The sequence below is a fragment of the Callithrix jacchus genome, chromosome 5, assembly GCF_049354715.1.
Source record: "Callithrix jacchus isolate 240 chromosome 5, calJac240_pri, whole genome shotgun sequence".
Lineage (NCBI taxonomy): Eukaryota > Metazoa > Chordata > Mammalia > Primates > Cebidae > Callithrix > Callithrix jacchus.
In genome coordinates this window covers 49,818,109-49,835,672 of record NC_133506.1, presented here as the reverse complement: position 1 = coordinate 49,835,672, position 17,564 = coordinate 49,818,109, and positions in this window count along the sequence as shown.

The window sequence follows — 17,564 nt, the reverse complement described above, 5'->3', positions numbered from 1 at the left end:
AACTGGCTCTGAAAATTAGCTTGGATGACATTAGGAGCTGAGATTGCAAGGCTGCGTGAGGAAGCTGAAAGGAAGCGGGGAAGCCGTGTAAGTGAACCAAAAAACTGACAACCTTGTTTCTGCAGCTCTGGATAATATGAGTGCCTGAGATGCAGGAAACATACACAGTTCAGTCTCCCCACACAGAAAAGGAGATTCCACAGACTACAAATCTTGGTTTGCAGTGTTGTGTCTATTTATCAGGGCACTGGATGCCCACTGAGGCCATTTTCCAGATTTATGTGCATCAAGGTCATGGAATCCTAACCATGAGAGTGACACCACTAATGAATTTCCTCCCACTGTCATATTTTGCCCTTCCTACAAAAGCCATAAATTTTGTAGAAGGCCAACTGAAATGCATACAGAGAGGAACAGGGTGTTCCTCTTTTTAAACCTTGACCAAATTACAGAAGCAAGTTTCCCCTTTAGCATCTCAGAGATTCCTCTTTGTGGTCCTACAAGAGCCAGGCAGCCTAAGCTGCAGCTCCCTGTAACAAAAGCCAGCAAATTAGTCCCAGGACTTAAAAGATTCTTGTCCCAAAACAAGACAAGCAGGTATAACAGGACAGCATCTGGGGACTTCCCTTTTCTGCCCCAAGCCCAATTAGAAGCGTGGCTCAACAGTTAAACATATTTCTGCAAAGGGATGCAATTCACAATACTTTAACAAGAAATGAGAGTATTTTAGTGATAATTTCATAAGGAGTTAAGGAAGAAGAGCTACTCTGCCCAGGATTTAGTTAGAAATTGAATAGAATTTCTGTTCTCCCCATGCCCAAGGGCCTCCCTTACCCACAGCCAGCCTTGTTCTCCTTGCCACAATCTCTCAGCATGACGCACTCTTGTCCTGAATATGTGCTCTGTCCCTCAGCCTCCTTGTATATACGCCACCAGCACATCAACTGCCCGGTTCAAAGTAGTAGAGTGACAATACCCAAGAACAGAAAACCAAACACCGCATGTTCTCACTCGTAAGTGGGTGTTGAACAATCAGAGCACATGGACACAGAGAGGGGAACATCACGCACCAGGGCCTGTTGGAGGGTCGGGGACCAGGGGAGGGATAGCACGGGTGGAGGAATAGGGGAGGGATAGCACTAGGAGAAATACCTAATGTAGATGACGGGGTGATGGATGCAGCAAACCATCACGGCACATGTATAACTATGTAACAAACCTGCATGATCTGCACATGTACCCCAGAACTTAATGTATAATCATAAAAATAAAAATAAATAAAATGATACTATCCAGTTAAAAAAAATAGACTAAGTAGGCAGGCTCTAGAGCCACTGTTGGGCTTTGCCTTGATGTTGTCACTAACAAGGAACAAAATCTCTCTGAATTTCAGCTTCCTTACCTAGCAAAGGCATATCGGAGTAGTGCCTGCTTCATGAGATGAATGGTATCAATGCATGAAAATTGTTCAGCATGGACCCTGGCTCTCAGACAGCACTTGATAGATAGGATTGTATCTGGCTCAAGCAGATAAGAAGGTGGCAAGAGGATGAACTGAGTTTTTTCATCAAACTAAAACTTTACTTTGCCATCACAAAGCAATTTTAAAACTAAATTATGCCATCATGAGCAGTGATATTCAACGTCCTTTTTCTCCCTCTAAATAGAAAGCAATGGGGTACCTTTGAAAGGTCTTCTCTTGGTCACAGTATTCTTGTGCTACACTAAGAGTGAACCTGGGGTCCCAAGCTGGTTGAGAGAACATGCTGGCCTGCGCCTTCAACTGCAGCCCCATTTTCCCGCCACCCCTTCCCAGTATGAAATACTTCGAACACTCGGTAATTAAGAAGTCCACTAATTACAGCATGTGTCTCAGATGAAAGTTGCTGCATCTCACTAAGGGGATTTCAATTCCACCAGCATTTGGAGCAATTTAGAGATGGTAGATTCTGCAGACACCTTGGCTGCTTCTCCTGGATTCTTGCTCTCAACATACAAACCACATTGTCCCAGCTCTCTGGTAAAGGCAATGGATGGTTTATCCATGTAAAAATTCAAAGGGATTTTTAAAAAGATGTTTTATTTAAAAAAAATAAACACTTGGAAAAGTAACATTACATTTGTGTAATACTAGGTATTTAAATTCATAGTCTACAAACATTTTTTATTGTACATTCCATCAATAAGAAAATTTCAAACTTCCATCCCCAATACAAGGCTATTTTTTACTTATAAATTATATGTTTTATTATACTAGCATTCTATATTTTGTAAAACACACACTAATAAATTATAAAAAGATGAGATGGAAGATAAGTCATTTTTGGTAAAAGCTAAGTTTGAATGAATATGCTTTTTTTGTTTTGAAACTCAGGGTTTCATATTTTGTGATAAAGCCATTCCATGGTCTCATTCTAAGTTATTTATTTCACTTCCTGTTTTAATGTCTGTAATGGGTGAAAGAGTTCCAAACATAAAAAGGGCATTACTGATCATACTTAATGAAACTTAACTTTTGGTCTCCTTGACCCAGTTATGCATAATTTTTGATGAAATACTTTTGTGCTTTTATTGGTATTTTTTCAACCCATAGTTTGCAGGAATTTTTTTTTTCTTGAGACAGGGTCTCACTTTATCACCCAGGCTGTAGTGTAGTGGCACGATCTAACTCCACTACAACCTCCACCTCCTGGGTTCAAGAACTTCTCCTGGCTCAGCCTCCCATGTCGTTGGGACTACAGGTGCATACCACCATGCCTGGCTAATTTTTGTATTTTTGGTAAAAACAGGGTTTCAGCATGTTGGGTAGGCTGGTCTCGAACTCCTGACCTCAAGTGATTCACCCGTCTCAACCTCCCAAAGTGCTGGGATTACAGGTATGAGCCACCATGGCTGGTCTGTTTGCAGAAATATTTCTAAGCCACTTGTTCATTTTATAAGGATTAACCAGGTATTTTAATTCATAAACCCAATTAAACAGGCTCATGTTTAATAGACTTCAGTCTGTTTTATTCCCTCCAGGTTCTAAATCAGCCAAGCAAATAGTAGGTACTCAATAAATATTTGTTACACAGAAGTTTCAAAATGATTATTTTGACTTCCTTACTGAGAATATGTTTCAATGGATTAGGACTATATAGATAAGATAGTAAAATACTGCAGTTGTTTTAGTAAGACATGATGGGATTTGCTATCCCATCTTCCAAAGATAGAGATGCTATCAAAATATGGTTGGCATAAATAAAAACGGAAGAATTCAAGCCATGTTTTGGAAGAAGAGTCCACAGAAATGATTGATGCATTAATCAAAGATGTTTGTTGGATTATGGCTTGAGTAACTGGTTTGTGGTGGTAGCATTTGCTGAGGTTTAGAAGAACGGCAAATGAGAGAAGAATTTATACATATAACTAGGCTTCAGTGGCCATAGTTTTTTAAATTACCCTAAACCCTCATATTTCTCAGAAAATCTCTGCTACCAACCTAGTTAAAACTGTCATTGTATTTCACCTGATGTTTTGCTATAACCTCCTAATTAGTCTGTCGTTATTCATTCTGGCCCCTGTATCCTCTACACAGCAGGTATAAAGAACACTTTAAAATTTAGGCTTATTGAGCTGTAATTTACATTTTCCCTTTCAGGTGTACATTTCTGTAAGTTTTGACAAAGACATTCAGTTGTGTAACTACCATGCCAATCAAGGTATAGAACATCTCCATCACTACAAAAAGACCCAGAGGGAGTATAATTGTTTCTCATTATTTATAAGGGACTGGTTCCAATCCACACACCCTGCCATATACCAAAATTGTGAGATACTCTAGTCCCTTATATAAAATGTCATAGCATTTGCACATAACCTACATGCATCTTCCCATATACTTTAAATTACTTACAATACCTAACACAAGGCCTCAACATCCTTGTGACAAATTCAAGTTTTACTTTTTGGAACTTGTGGAACTTTTTTTCCTGGAATATTTTTCAGTATTCTGTTGGCTGGATCCGTGGATGTGGAATGCACAGATATGGATGGCCAAATGTCTTTGAAAACACAGAACAGATCAAGCCACTAAAGTACTCAAAACCTTCTATTGGCTTCCCACCTTTCTAGAAATAAAATCCATTGTCTGTAAGGCCCCAAGTACATGATCGTGCCTGTAGATATCTCTCTGCTCATAATTCCTAGGACTCTCTTCCGTCAAAACTATGCATCAGTCCAGCTGGCCTCCTTATAACTCTTGGATATACCAAGCCATTCCCACCTCAGGGCCTGTGCACCATCTCCAGTGATCTTCCTCCAAGATAGCCTTAAGGTTTTTCCTTTTTTCCTTAACTTTGTTCTTGTTTCTGTTGAAACAGCACACATGTGTGCTCGCACATACAGATCCTTCCATCAGCCTTTCTTTCTTGCACAGGCTTTATCTTCCTTCTTATCATCTACTCTTATCTGATACAGTATGTTTATTTATCAGTTTATTTGTTATGTTTCTCCAACCCAACATTCAGTAAAATGTAAGCTCCATATGAACAGGACCTTGTTTATTTTGTTTCCTGCTGTAGTTTCAGCACTAGAGCAGTGCCAGAGACGTAGGGAATATTCAATCAACATTTTAATGAAAAGATAGGAGGAGGGTGGGAGGGATGGATGAACAGACAGGAAGTAACAGAGTGATCATTAACATGGCTGAATAAGCACTTCCACATTCTCCAATCTGGTCGCTAGGCCAGATATCCACTTTAGAACTTTTAGACTGCTAAGCAAGTCTTTCAATATTATTAAGGCTCATATTAAGAATATTAGATGAGCAACATGCAATCTAAGCATAATGTCTCCACTGTGGAAGAAAAAGCTTTAAATTTCCACGTGTCTGCAGTCCCAGATACTGTAGCAGTGAAAAAAAAAAAATTGTCTTTAACACTAAATGTGCTTACACTTCATTTATCTGCTCTTCACAGTAACCTATTTTGCTTTGTGAGCTATCTTCTCTTAATATTATATTATCTGGCATTTGCACCTCCAAAACAAACAGGCTTACTTTCCCCCAAACTGCCATAATAAGGCTCATGTTATTGAGTATTTTGGAAAAAGCCTCCATAGCAGTCCTCTTAATTAGGTCATGTGGTATAGTTTACATTCAGCATTTCACAGATTATGCCTTTTTATTTTCCCCAGAATTATTTTTGTTGAGCTTTTAAAAAAGACATTCTGTCGGCAAAGGGCCATTTGCTGACTATAATTACCGTATTTCCCTATCGAGTGCCCCCCTGGGAAAATCTGTTCAATTCTACGGTTACTATTATTGCCCAAGTTTATTATTTCTATTCAATAATTTGTAAACTTATGTAGATTTATTATTTACATGAACTGTCCAATGCTCAAGTATTTTTAAAAGGGGGATATAATTTTTTTAATAAAATGTAAACAATATGACTAATGAAATCATTAGAAGGAAAAAGAGAAGAAATGTGTCTATCCACTGAGTTGGAGAGAAGCATGTGGCTTACTAGTCCTCTACTAAGCACGTACGTTGCCCAAGGGGAAAACGTACAAAGCTGGGATTCTGAGAGCCGTGAGCCAAGACCTATGCATTGCCATTTCAAATGTCCAAACTTGAGGCCAGATCTGAGCTCAGTTTCTTTTGAGTTGTATTTCAAATGCTATAAAAATGGAAAGTTGTCACTTCCCTAGGAGTCTTAATACTGCTGTATGCTGGAAAGAAATTGAAAATGTTCTTAGCTCCCCATTATGATTGAACATTTCTAGAGAAGCCAAAGCCCAAATCAGGTTCCCAGTTGTTATAATTGCTACATCCAGATAATGAAGGCAATGCCTCTAAAAAGAAAGATCTGATGATATTTGGCATTTTTTAATTGAAACAGGGTTGTTGGAATTTTCTATTTCATACTGAAAAATGAAAGAGAGGAAGTTGAAGAGAAGAAGGAAAACAATGACATGTCATTTTGAAATAACACGTAAATCATGTCTATACCATCCTTTAAAATATCCCTTAAACATTACTCTCCCATAGTCATACTGTTGTTGAAAGTTTACATGTATAAACTTAATAGATTTCACCTCTGTGAGTGAGATGGAGGTGAGCCCCTGTCAAAAATATACAGGTACACACCCTTTGATGAATAAACTATTGCTAGAAATGTATTAATCAGATATACAAATTCCCAAAGATTAATTAACATGTATATACTCAGGGATGTTCATTGCAAAATTGTGGATAAAAGCAGAACACCATAAACAATTTAACGTACTACAATAGAAGACTAGGGAAATAAATTCTGTATAGTCAAACAATATCGCTAAAAGATATGATGAAATCATCTGTAAGCGCTACTATAAAAAGATGTCCAAGATATATTATTAAGTAAAATCAACCAAGTTACAGTTCAGACAACAACATGAAAATGCTACTAAACTTCAAAGTCTGCAGCTAGATTGGCTTCAAAACCCAGCTACCCTACTTACTGGCTGTCTGACTTTGAACAGGTGGTTTAACCTTTTACTGACTCAGTTTCTTTTCTGTAAAATAGTGATAATACCTTATATACTTTCAGAGGTGTTGGTTAGGATTAGATGAGTTAATATATGCAAAGCACTTGGACATAGGTTCCACACATGCTTGTCCTCATCATCATGACCACTATGATTAATTTTGCTTAAAATTAGTAAAAATTGTTTAAAATTGTAAAAATAAAACAAAATAAAAACAGTATCCTCATGTCAAAATAGTTGTTTACCAATCTTATTTCTGGTTTAGGTTGAATTAAGATGCTATAGTTTAACTATACACATATATGTATATTTATGTGTGTGTGTATATAAATATACATATATATGTATATTTATGTGTGTGTATATATATAAATATACATATATGTATATTTATGTGTGTGTGTGTATATATATATATGTATATATATATATATACACAAACACACACACATATATATCTAGAGAGAGAGAGAAGGAAATAGACATTACTACATTGTTAGAAGTGTCAAATATTAGAAATAAAGGAAGTGTCCATAGCTAATGGTTTTTAAAAATTATGTCATATCCACATTATAAAATATTATATGTACATAAAAATGATTGAATTATAATTATACCCATTGATTTGTGGGACAAGTTTCAAGGCATCTATGGGTAAGAAAATTAAGATGCAGCATATGTATATAATTCCATTTTAGTAGAACGATGAGATAATTAAGTGTGCATTTATATATGTGTGTACACATGAGTATATGTAATTATATGAGGATGAAGACAATGAGCATGAAGGAACTATAATTTTACTTCCAACCAAGAGAGTACCAGGAACTAAATTTACATTCCTGCCCAAAACAACCAAAAAATAATAATGTAGGACATAATATACGAAATGATACCTTTTTTTTTTTTTGAGACAGAGTCTCACTCTGTTACCCAGGCTGGAGTGCAGTGGCATGATCTCAGCTCACCACAACCTCCACCCCCTGGGTTCAAGCAATTCTCCTGCCTCAGCCTCCTGAGTAGCTGGGATTACAGGCACCCACCACTATGCCTGGCTAATTTTTATATTTTTTTAGTAGAGACAAGTTTCACCATGTTGGCCAGGCTGGTCTCAAACTCCTGACCTCAGATGATCCACCCGCCTTGGCCTCCCAAAGTGCTGGGATTTCAGGCATGAGCCATTGTGCCCGGCCAAAACAAGGCTTTTCAAGATAATGGATACAAGACAACAAGAGACAATGGTCCTGATGGGAAAAATGGTGAGACAAACTGCAGTTCTGGCTAACTGCCTTGAGAGACTGTCCAGGCCCTGGTGCCTGAGGAGCCTGCAGGGTCCAGGCCGACTCCCTGAGTTAAGAATACCTGGGGAGACCAAGGTGGCTAGAGCTCAGAGGACACAGTAGCACAGAGGAAAAAGATGCACAGAAAAAATACGAAAGACCTACTGAGGGTTTCCCTCAAATATTCCTTTATTAAAAGAAAAAAATCAGTTCATACATGTTAGCAAACTACCTGGGGCTGAAGAGAAAACCATCTAAGAACATTAAAGATAACTGTTATCAGCACTCATGCAGGGCTGGGGAATAGTCCCTTTTGCCACCAGAAAAAAAAATGGGAAATGTCATGATTCATGGGATATCTGATAGAGTACACAGAGGAGCTTGTCTCAGAAATGGGAAAGAATGAGTCCAAAACAGAGCACTTCTCCAGGCTAACAGATCTTAAAAGCAAAATCTGCAGGGATCCTACTGCTTTCAAGGACAGGAATTCTCCCATCTGCAAAGAATATGTTCTAAGACCCCCAGTGGATGCCTGCAACTGGGGATGGTATAAAACTCTATAAAGACTTTTTTTTTTAATAAACATGCCAATGATAAAATTTAATTTATAAATTAGGTAAGAGCTTAATAACTAATAATAAAATAGAACAATTGAAACAATATACTGTAATAAACGTTACGTGAATACACTCTCTCTCTCCCCTTCTCTCTCAAAATTTCTTGTACAGTCAGCCCCCTGTAGCCACGGGTTCCATATGCACAGATTCAGTGAACATCAAATCAAAAATATGCAAAAAATAAAGTTAAAAAATGAAAAGCAACAATAAAAAATGCAAAGAAAAAACAACATTATATAACAACCTTTACATTGCATTTACATTGTACTAGGTATTATAAGTAATCTAGAGATAATTTTAAGTATACAAAAGGATGTACATAGGTTATATGCAAATACAAGGCCAAGCTATGTAGGAGACTTGAGCATCCATAGATCTGGGTATCTTTGGGGGGGTTCCTGAATCCAATCACCCACAGATACAAAGAGATCACTGTACTGTATTACAGATAAAAGGCAAAATTGAAGATAAAGGGTAACTACTATAAATAACCATGTCCTAGAACAAAGCTTGAGAATTTTTGCAGAAAACAAAAATATTCAGTACCCAAAAAGATATATTTCACAATTTCTGGCATGCAAAAAAATAAAAATTACTAAGCATGAAATATTTATAGTTTAAACAAAAATAGTGCAGTAATTTTATATTTATATATATTTTACATATATAAGCACATATAGCTCTATACACTATATGCATGTATTTGTGTGTGTATATCTGCAGTCTTTATAACGATACGTATACATTACATGCATGATAACTATATCATAAAAGTCAGATGGGGAGAAACAGACTATTGTGGAGATCTCACAGTATATGTAAAGTATACTTCATCACCTGAAAGTAGACTGTGGTAAGTGAAAAATGTAAATCGCAAATTCTAAAATGACAAAAAAAATCACGGTCAATGAAACAACAAAGAAGACAAATGAAATTATATAAAATACACAATCAATCCAAAGGAGGCAAGGAAAAAAGCAAAACTGAAAAAGGAATAGATGGTACAACCGAAAACAAATAGAAAGACAATAGATTTCACCTAATCATATCAATAATCGCATTAAATGCAATCAGTCTAAATAGTCCAATTAAAAAGCAGAGATTGTCAGATTTGAAAGGCAACACTCAAATATAAGCCACCTACAAGCAATATGCTTATAATGACACAAATAATCAAGAAAGGATAGAAAAAATATACTAACATAAGTAAAAAGAAAGTCAAAATAGTTAAATCAGAGTAGAGAATACTACTAGGAATAGAGATCATTTCATTATAATAAAAGTAAAAGGGCCAATTCATGTAAAGGACATAACAGTTCTAAACATTTGTACATCCAGTATCAGAGCTTCAAAATATATGAAGTAATAACAAAAAAATTATCAGAAAATTAAAATCTACAATTAGTCAAAGCTATCAATATCCTTCTCAATGATTGGTAGAACAAGTATATAGAAAATCAGTGAGAATACAGGATATTTGAAGACAAACAACTTGATCTAACTGATTTTTTTTAAACATCCAACAGCAACAGAGTACACATTGAAAATTTACCATAGTAGACCACCTTCTGAGCTACAAAACAAGGCTCAACAAATTTAAAAGGATATCATTCATACAAAACAATTTTTTCATATCATAATGGAAATTAATTAGAAATCAAAGGGATTTCTGGAAAATTCACAAATATTTGAAAACTTAATAACACCAAAGGAAAAAAATCAAAGGGAAGTTAATATGTTGAATTGAATGAAAACACAACAAAATGTATTTGTGGGATGCTGCTAAATCAATATTTAGAGGAAAATTTATAGCATTAAATGCCTATATTTGTAAAGAAGAAAGATCTATCTAAACCCATAATCATGACATGAATGGCTTTCCACATAATTATGCTAAATGAAATAAGCCAAGCAAAAATTATTACATATTATATGAGTAATTTTATAAATTTTATAAAATTCTAGAAAATGCAAAATGCTCTTTGGTGACAGAAAGCACCAGTGTTTCCTCGGACCTGTAAAAGGGTGGGAAGGGGTGTTGCAAAGGTGCATGAAGAAACTTTGGGGAATGAAAAATAATTTTCTTGATTTTGGTGATTCATTCATAGGTGTATATACATGTGAAAACTGCAAATTTTATACTTTGCATATGTGCAGGGTTTTTGTTTAAAAATACAACTAGAAAAAATTAATAAAATGATAAAGCATTTTAAAAGTACATACTAGATATTAATTTGGGTTAATATCTAGTAGGAGCTGGGACTACAAGTACATGCCACCTGTATCTACTAGGAGGGGCGCTGATATGTGAGAATGGAGAACCCAAGCAACAAAGTAAAATAAAAAGACTAAACTAACAAAAGAAAGGTGTGCATGACATGTTAGTATCCATGAATTTATATAAAATTATAATTGCATAGATGTTAGTGAAGAAAAACATTTACCTATCCATTTTGTTTCAAAAGGGTCCAAATATACTTCTAAGTATCCCATATTCTCCTGAAGGACTGATAACATAGTAACGAAACTGGCATAGCTTAAGGAGTCCCTTTTACGGAGCAGACATAATGCTATATGCTTTGCATATATATCCCCCCGTTTCATCTCTACAACAACTTTATGAGGTAGGTATGAATATTATCCCTATTTTCCAGGTGACGGCAACTGCTAACCAGCGTAAATTTTTCTCAGTCACCAACTTCCTACTTCATTCTACCACCTGTTCAATGCTTTCAGAGAGCTATCTATGTTTATGAATGCTAATCCCTAAAGGATTATATATATGCCAGAATACAAAATGACCAACCATCCCACTCCCAAAGCAAAACTTTATTCTTAATGAAAAGATTTTAAAAGTAAGTAAGAAAGCATTTGGGGCTGGGCAGAGTGGCTCACGCCTGTAATCCCAGCACTTTGGGAGGCCAAGGCAGGCAGGTCACAAGGTCAAGAGATCGAAACAATCCTGACCACCACAGTGAAACCCCGTCTCTCCTAAAATATAAAAATTAGCTGGGCGTGGTGGCACGTCTCTGTAGTCCCAGCTACTCGGGAGGCTGAGGCAGGACAATTGCTTGAATCTGGAAGGTGGAGGTTGCAGTGAGCCAAGATCATGCCATTGCACTCCAGCTTGGCACCCAGTGACAGAGCAAGACTGTCTCAAAAAAACCAAAAAACCAGCATTTGGGCCAAAGGAGATAGATAGATATATATATATATATATATATATATATATATATATATATATATATATACACACATAAACTATACAATTGAATGGTTCAAGGTCTATGTTCATTTAGTGTATATTCGATATGTATCCATTTAAAATCATACACATATATTAACAGTCAATTTGAAATGATTCACTTTCTTTTTTTTTTTTTTTTTTTTTGAGACGGAGTTTTGCTTTTGTTACCCAGGCTGGAGTGCAATGGCGTGATCTCGGCTCACCGCAACCTTCACCTCCTGGGTTCAGGCAATTCTCCTGCCTCAGCCTCCTGAGTAGCTAGGATTACAGGCGTGCACCATCATGCCCAGCTAATTTTTTGTATTTTTAGTAGAGACGGGGTTTCACCATGTTGTCCAGGATGGTCTCGATCTCTTGCCCTCGTGATCCACCCTCCTCGGCCTCCCAAAGTGCTGGGATTACAGGCTTGAGCCACCGCACCCGGCCCTAAATGATTCACTTTCTTATTGCATTAAAAACTATATTCAAACTTCTCACATCAGAGCCACATTTCGAGTAAACTGATAGCCTGCCACTCAAATTGTCATCCCAAGATAATTCCCCAGGAGCTTATTAAAAATGCAGCACCCCAGGCCCCACCCCAGACTCACTGAATCAAAACCTGCATCGTTATAAGGTCCCCTGATGATGTCTGCGCGCATTCAAGTTTGAGAAACACTGATTGAACACAGTGATTCAGAGCAGATTGTTTTCATTTTTATTTCAAGGAATGATGCTCCTCCAGATAAGATCCTGCATCAAGTAACCAATCACGTGACATTCGTAAAATTCTTTTTCCTTTATTTTGCAGGTAGATATTCCTGACTATCACAGAGATGCTTACAGCATCCACAAATTGCAATCGTGAGCTCCTGCTCAGAATGACCAGGTCTGGGATCAATGTCTTTGCCTCCTTTTCTACACATTGTATAACATCCCCCTGCACACATCTCTCATTAGCATGGATTGCAAAAGCTTCAGACAGCAGTGAGTCAACCCTAGCTGCACCTGGGGAACAGTGAAAAAAATACCACTGCCCTGACCCCATTCCAAAAGGATTGAATCAGACTCTTTAATCAGGGGCCTGGATAATAACCATAGTTAAAGGAAATAAAGTAGTTCTGGTGCAACTTGACTTCAGAATCAGTTGTATTTCCTTTTGGCTGAACAGCAGAATCATGTGGGGAGCACCCCAATGTCTAGGCCATACCCCAAAATAAATCTATCAGACTCTCTGGAACTGAGGCTTCTGCAGTCATCATTTATTGAAAAAAAGAAAAAAAAAGCCTCTTCAGATGATTCTAATCTGTAGCTAAAGTGAGCAACAAAGAGCTATTCCTTATGCACAAAAAAATAAATAAAATTAGAAAATATGTATTCTAGAATATGAGAGACTTTGGAAAGACTTGGAAGTCAGATGACTCCCTGAGGTGAGGGAAACAAAAATCTGTGCCTGCTAGTTAGACATATATGATAGATCACTGTACGTACCCAGAAACATTTCTAGAATTAGAGTCAATCTTATAAACTCTCTCAGGGGAACCAGGGAAGTTTGGAAGTCTTTTTCATTTCTACCCTCCTTTTCTGTTGATAGTTGTTACCACAAGCATGGTTTTCTTTTAATTTTATAAAAGGAAAAGAAAAGAAAGAAAGGTCACCTTGAGCCAGCGGGATGTTCTGGGTTTCCCTCCGCTTGCCTCTGTTGCCCGCAGCTTAATCTTCTTTGCCAGCTTCTAAGCCTTGGCTCTTCCCAGTAACACCACCATGATTCTTAAAAATCTGTTACCTCCTCCCCTCCTGCCTCTTAAAACCCTGGCAATTAACCTCATACCTCCACCCTTAATTCCCATACTGATGTTGGCAATTGTCACATCTCTAGTTGAGCCCCGCAGTGTGGCCTCCAAAGTTCAGTTTTTCTACAAACAGTCTTTTACCAGCAGATCAAATGGATCTGTTGAAACCTGAAATTCATCATGCACCAGTGATGAATGTTCCTAAGCATAATGCTTTTTCTGTTTTTAATGGAGACAGACCCTGTATTCATTTTCACCTAGCTTTCTGTCTGAGTTGTCCACAGTCCTTTTTTTTTTTTCAGTTGGGAAATGATGCCAGTGGCAGAGGTTCCAAAGAGCACAACCTTCAGAGCCCTCAGTTGGTACACACTGTGCATTTGCTCATTCATTCGTTCATTCATTTACACACCTTCGTGGAGCACATTCATGGAGGCTGGCATTAGCTAAGTGCTTAGGCCACAAAGCTTAAAGACACAATCTCTATCCTCAAACAGCTTACCAACTAATGAGAAATTCAGACAACCAAATCAACATTTATACTAAAGGATGCTTTACTTTCTTAATGAGAGATGAAAACAGTTAAACACTGTTAACTGTGTTTGATACATGTAAGTGCTCCAGAAAGTACACAGAAAGCTGCCATACACAGAATAAAGAATGGAAATAAATCTGCGTACATATTGTCAGTTAACTTTTGGAAATGCTGCAAAGGTAATTCAATGAAGAATGATTGTGTTATTGGGCAGACAACTCATACCTGGTATGCAGAGAATTAGCTATGATGGCACCAGCTTTTGAGACAAGAAAAAGCTCCATTGCAACTTGACTGGCAAGGAAGTGGAGGCAACACTGAAATTTGTCTCCCTGATCTGGAGGTGAGTCAAGCTCTGTGATGTTCCTAACTAGTCCCAGGTGCTGCCAATGCAGCCAGCCAGCCTTGCTCGTGATACTGACAAGAGGTTAAAGCTGTTTTTCATTGGCATGCCTGGGCTATGTGACTAGCAACTTTGGCTCTGTGCTATCCAAAACAACTTAAGCAACGGTTGCTCAGTTTGAGGAGGTCCTGCAACTTACAATTGTCTTTTTAAGGAATTCTGTTGAAACAGTGTGTCACCATACACATAAATAAGAGACCTTGACTTATACCTCTAACTATATACAAAACTCAACATGAATCATAGATCTAAATGTCAAATCTAAAAAACCCAAAAGTCCTAAAAGACCTGGTACTAGACAATTATTTCTCATATAAAACACAAACCGTACAAATTATAAAAGAAATGATAACTTAGACTTCATCAAAATTATAGGCTTCTGCTCTTTGAAAGAATATTAAGAGAATGAAAAGACAAGCCACAGTGAGGAGAAAATGTTTGCAAATTACATATCTAATAATGGACTTGCAACCAAAATATATCAAGAACTCTCAAAACTCACTTAAGAAAACAGCCAAATCAAAAAGTGAGGAAAGGATCTGAATAAAAGCATAACCACTGAAGAGATATGGTTGGCAAATAAGCACATTAAAAATGCTCAACATTGGCCGGGCGCAGTGGCTCACGCCTGTAATCCCAGCACTTTGGGAGGCCAAGGCGAGTGGACCACGAGGTCAAGAGATCAAGACCATCCTGGCAAACATGGTGAAACCCCGTCTCTACTAAAAATACAAAAATTAGCCAGGTGTGGTGGCGCGCACCTGTAGTCCCAGCTACCCAGGAGGCTGAGGCAGAAGAATCGCTTGAACCTGGGAGGCAGAGGTTGCAGTGAGCCGAGATCGTGCCACTGCACTCCAGAGTGAGACTCTGCCTCAAAAAAAAAAAAAAAAAAAAATGCTTGACATCATTAGTCATCAGGAAAATACAAATGACACTTTTTTTTTTTTAGATAAGATCTTGCTCTTTTGCTCTAGCTGGAGTGCAATGGTACAGCCTCGGCTCACTGCAGCGTCCTCTTCCCAGGCTCGAGTGACCTTCCCACCTCAGCCTCCTGAGTAGCTGAGACTTCAGGCATGTACCACCATACCCGGCTACTTTTAAGTGTTTTTGTAGAGACAAGGTCTCACTATATTGTCCAGGCTGGTCTTGAACTCCTGGACTCAAGTGATCCTCCTGTCTCAGTCTTGCAGCGTGCTGAGACTATAGGCAGGTGTCACTGTGCCTGGCTACCACTGACAATTTTAAGTGGTGGCAGAGAGGTGAAATGGCTGGGACTGTCACCCATTGCTAGTAGGAGGGTAAAACAGCACAAGCACTTTGGAAAACAGTTTGGCAGCTTCTTATAAAGTTAAAGATGGACTTACCATACACCCAACAATCTCACTCCTATTATCCAGGTCAAATTAAAAATGTATGTCCCAATGAAACCTTGTATGCAAATGCTTATAGCAGATTAATTCATAACCTCCATAACCTCTGAAAACTGGAAACAAACCAAATATCCATCAACTTGTGAATTGATAAAGAAGCTGTGATACATCCATACAGGGAAATAAAAAGCAATACAAAGAAAAGACTGTGGATATATCCAGCAACACAGATGAACCTCAAAGGCATTATGTGAAGCAAGAGAAGTTCAACATGAAATAACCACATGCTGCTATATGATTCCATTTCTATAACATCTGAAAAAAGCAAAAGGACCAGCTCAGAAACCCACCAGTGCTCTCAGAGACTGAGAAGCTAGAAGAAAATGTTTGCAAATTACATATCTAATAATAGACTTGTATCCAAAATGTATCAAGAACTCTCAAAACTCACTAAGAAAACAGCCAAATGAAAAAGTGAGCAAACTATTTGAATAAACGCATAACCACTGCAGATATACGGATGGCAAATAAGCACATTAAAAATGCTTGACATCATCCGTCATCAGGGAAATGGGGTGAAGAGGGAAGAGGCCTAAGTGCCCCTGGCATGAGAAAATTTTCAGAGGTGATGGAAAATTACTTCATCATGAAGGTGGTGGTGATTATATAATTATATCCATTTATCAAAACTCTTAGAACTGCAAAAGGTAAATTTTACTATATGTAAATGATGCCTTGATAGATCAGACAGAAAATACTTACAAAAGCAAGACAAGCTTCTTGAAATAAATAAATAAAAATATGTGGCAAAATGTGAAACATTCACTATGAACAGTTTATGTGTGTTTAGTTTGTTTTGGGATGTTTACATCACTATACATTCGTCAAAACAAATAGGACTAGCCACTTAAAAGAGTGAATTTTACTCTATGTAAATTATACCTCAATAAACCCGTCTATAAAAAATAAAAGAGTGCTACACTGCGAACTAAAGAAACCAGAAACCACCTCAGGAGATTTAGCAACTGGATAGAAGGCTTGCGTTTCATTAAAAGCTGGATAACTGTTTGTGGCTGGAAACTTACCATTTAAATCCCAGCTACAAAGTCACAGAAAATTCACAGGTTTTTCCTTTTTTTTTTTTTTAACTTTGAAATGTTTCACATCGCTTTTTAAGAAACATACTTTTGGCCTAATTGTGTCATCCTTAGGCTGACATTCGCATTCCCTGAGCAGAGCCGACCAGGAAGCTTGGGAAGAGAAAATAAAGTAAGCCAATATTTTACCAGGATTTTTAAAAAGAGGAAAAAAAATGCCATCTGATGGTGTCAGAAAGGCTTCTAGGAGGTGGTGATGCTTCAGCTGGGTTTTGAAAGATAAGCAAATGTTTATCTTTTAGGAATTGTTTTGGTTGTTGGTATATGACTTGAAATTTACCCAAAAAGCTGTATGTTGAACACTTACTCTGTTAGTCATTATACTCAGGCATGGTCTCAGCCTTGGCATTACTAATTTGGGGCTGGAGAATTGTCTGATGTTGGGGACTGTCTTGTGTGTTCTGCAGGGGAAGCAGCATCCCTGTTATTACCCAATAGAAGCCAGTAGCACCACTGCCCCACCCCTGCACCCCCCATTCCCCGACAAGTTGTGGCAACTAGAAAGGTCTGCAGACATTACCAGATGCTCCCTGGGGGAGAGAAATCAACACCACTACCCCCGAGTCACTGGTCTGGCATCCTGAGGACAGAAAGTTGAATGAGACTTCTTGCCTAGAGGCGTTGATGCTCTCATTGAAGGTAGAAAAAAGTAAATAGAACTTATTCTAAGCTGATT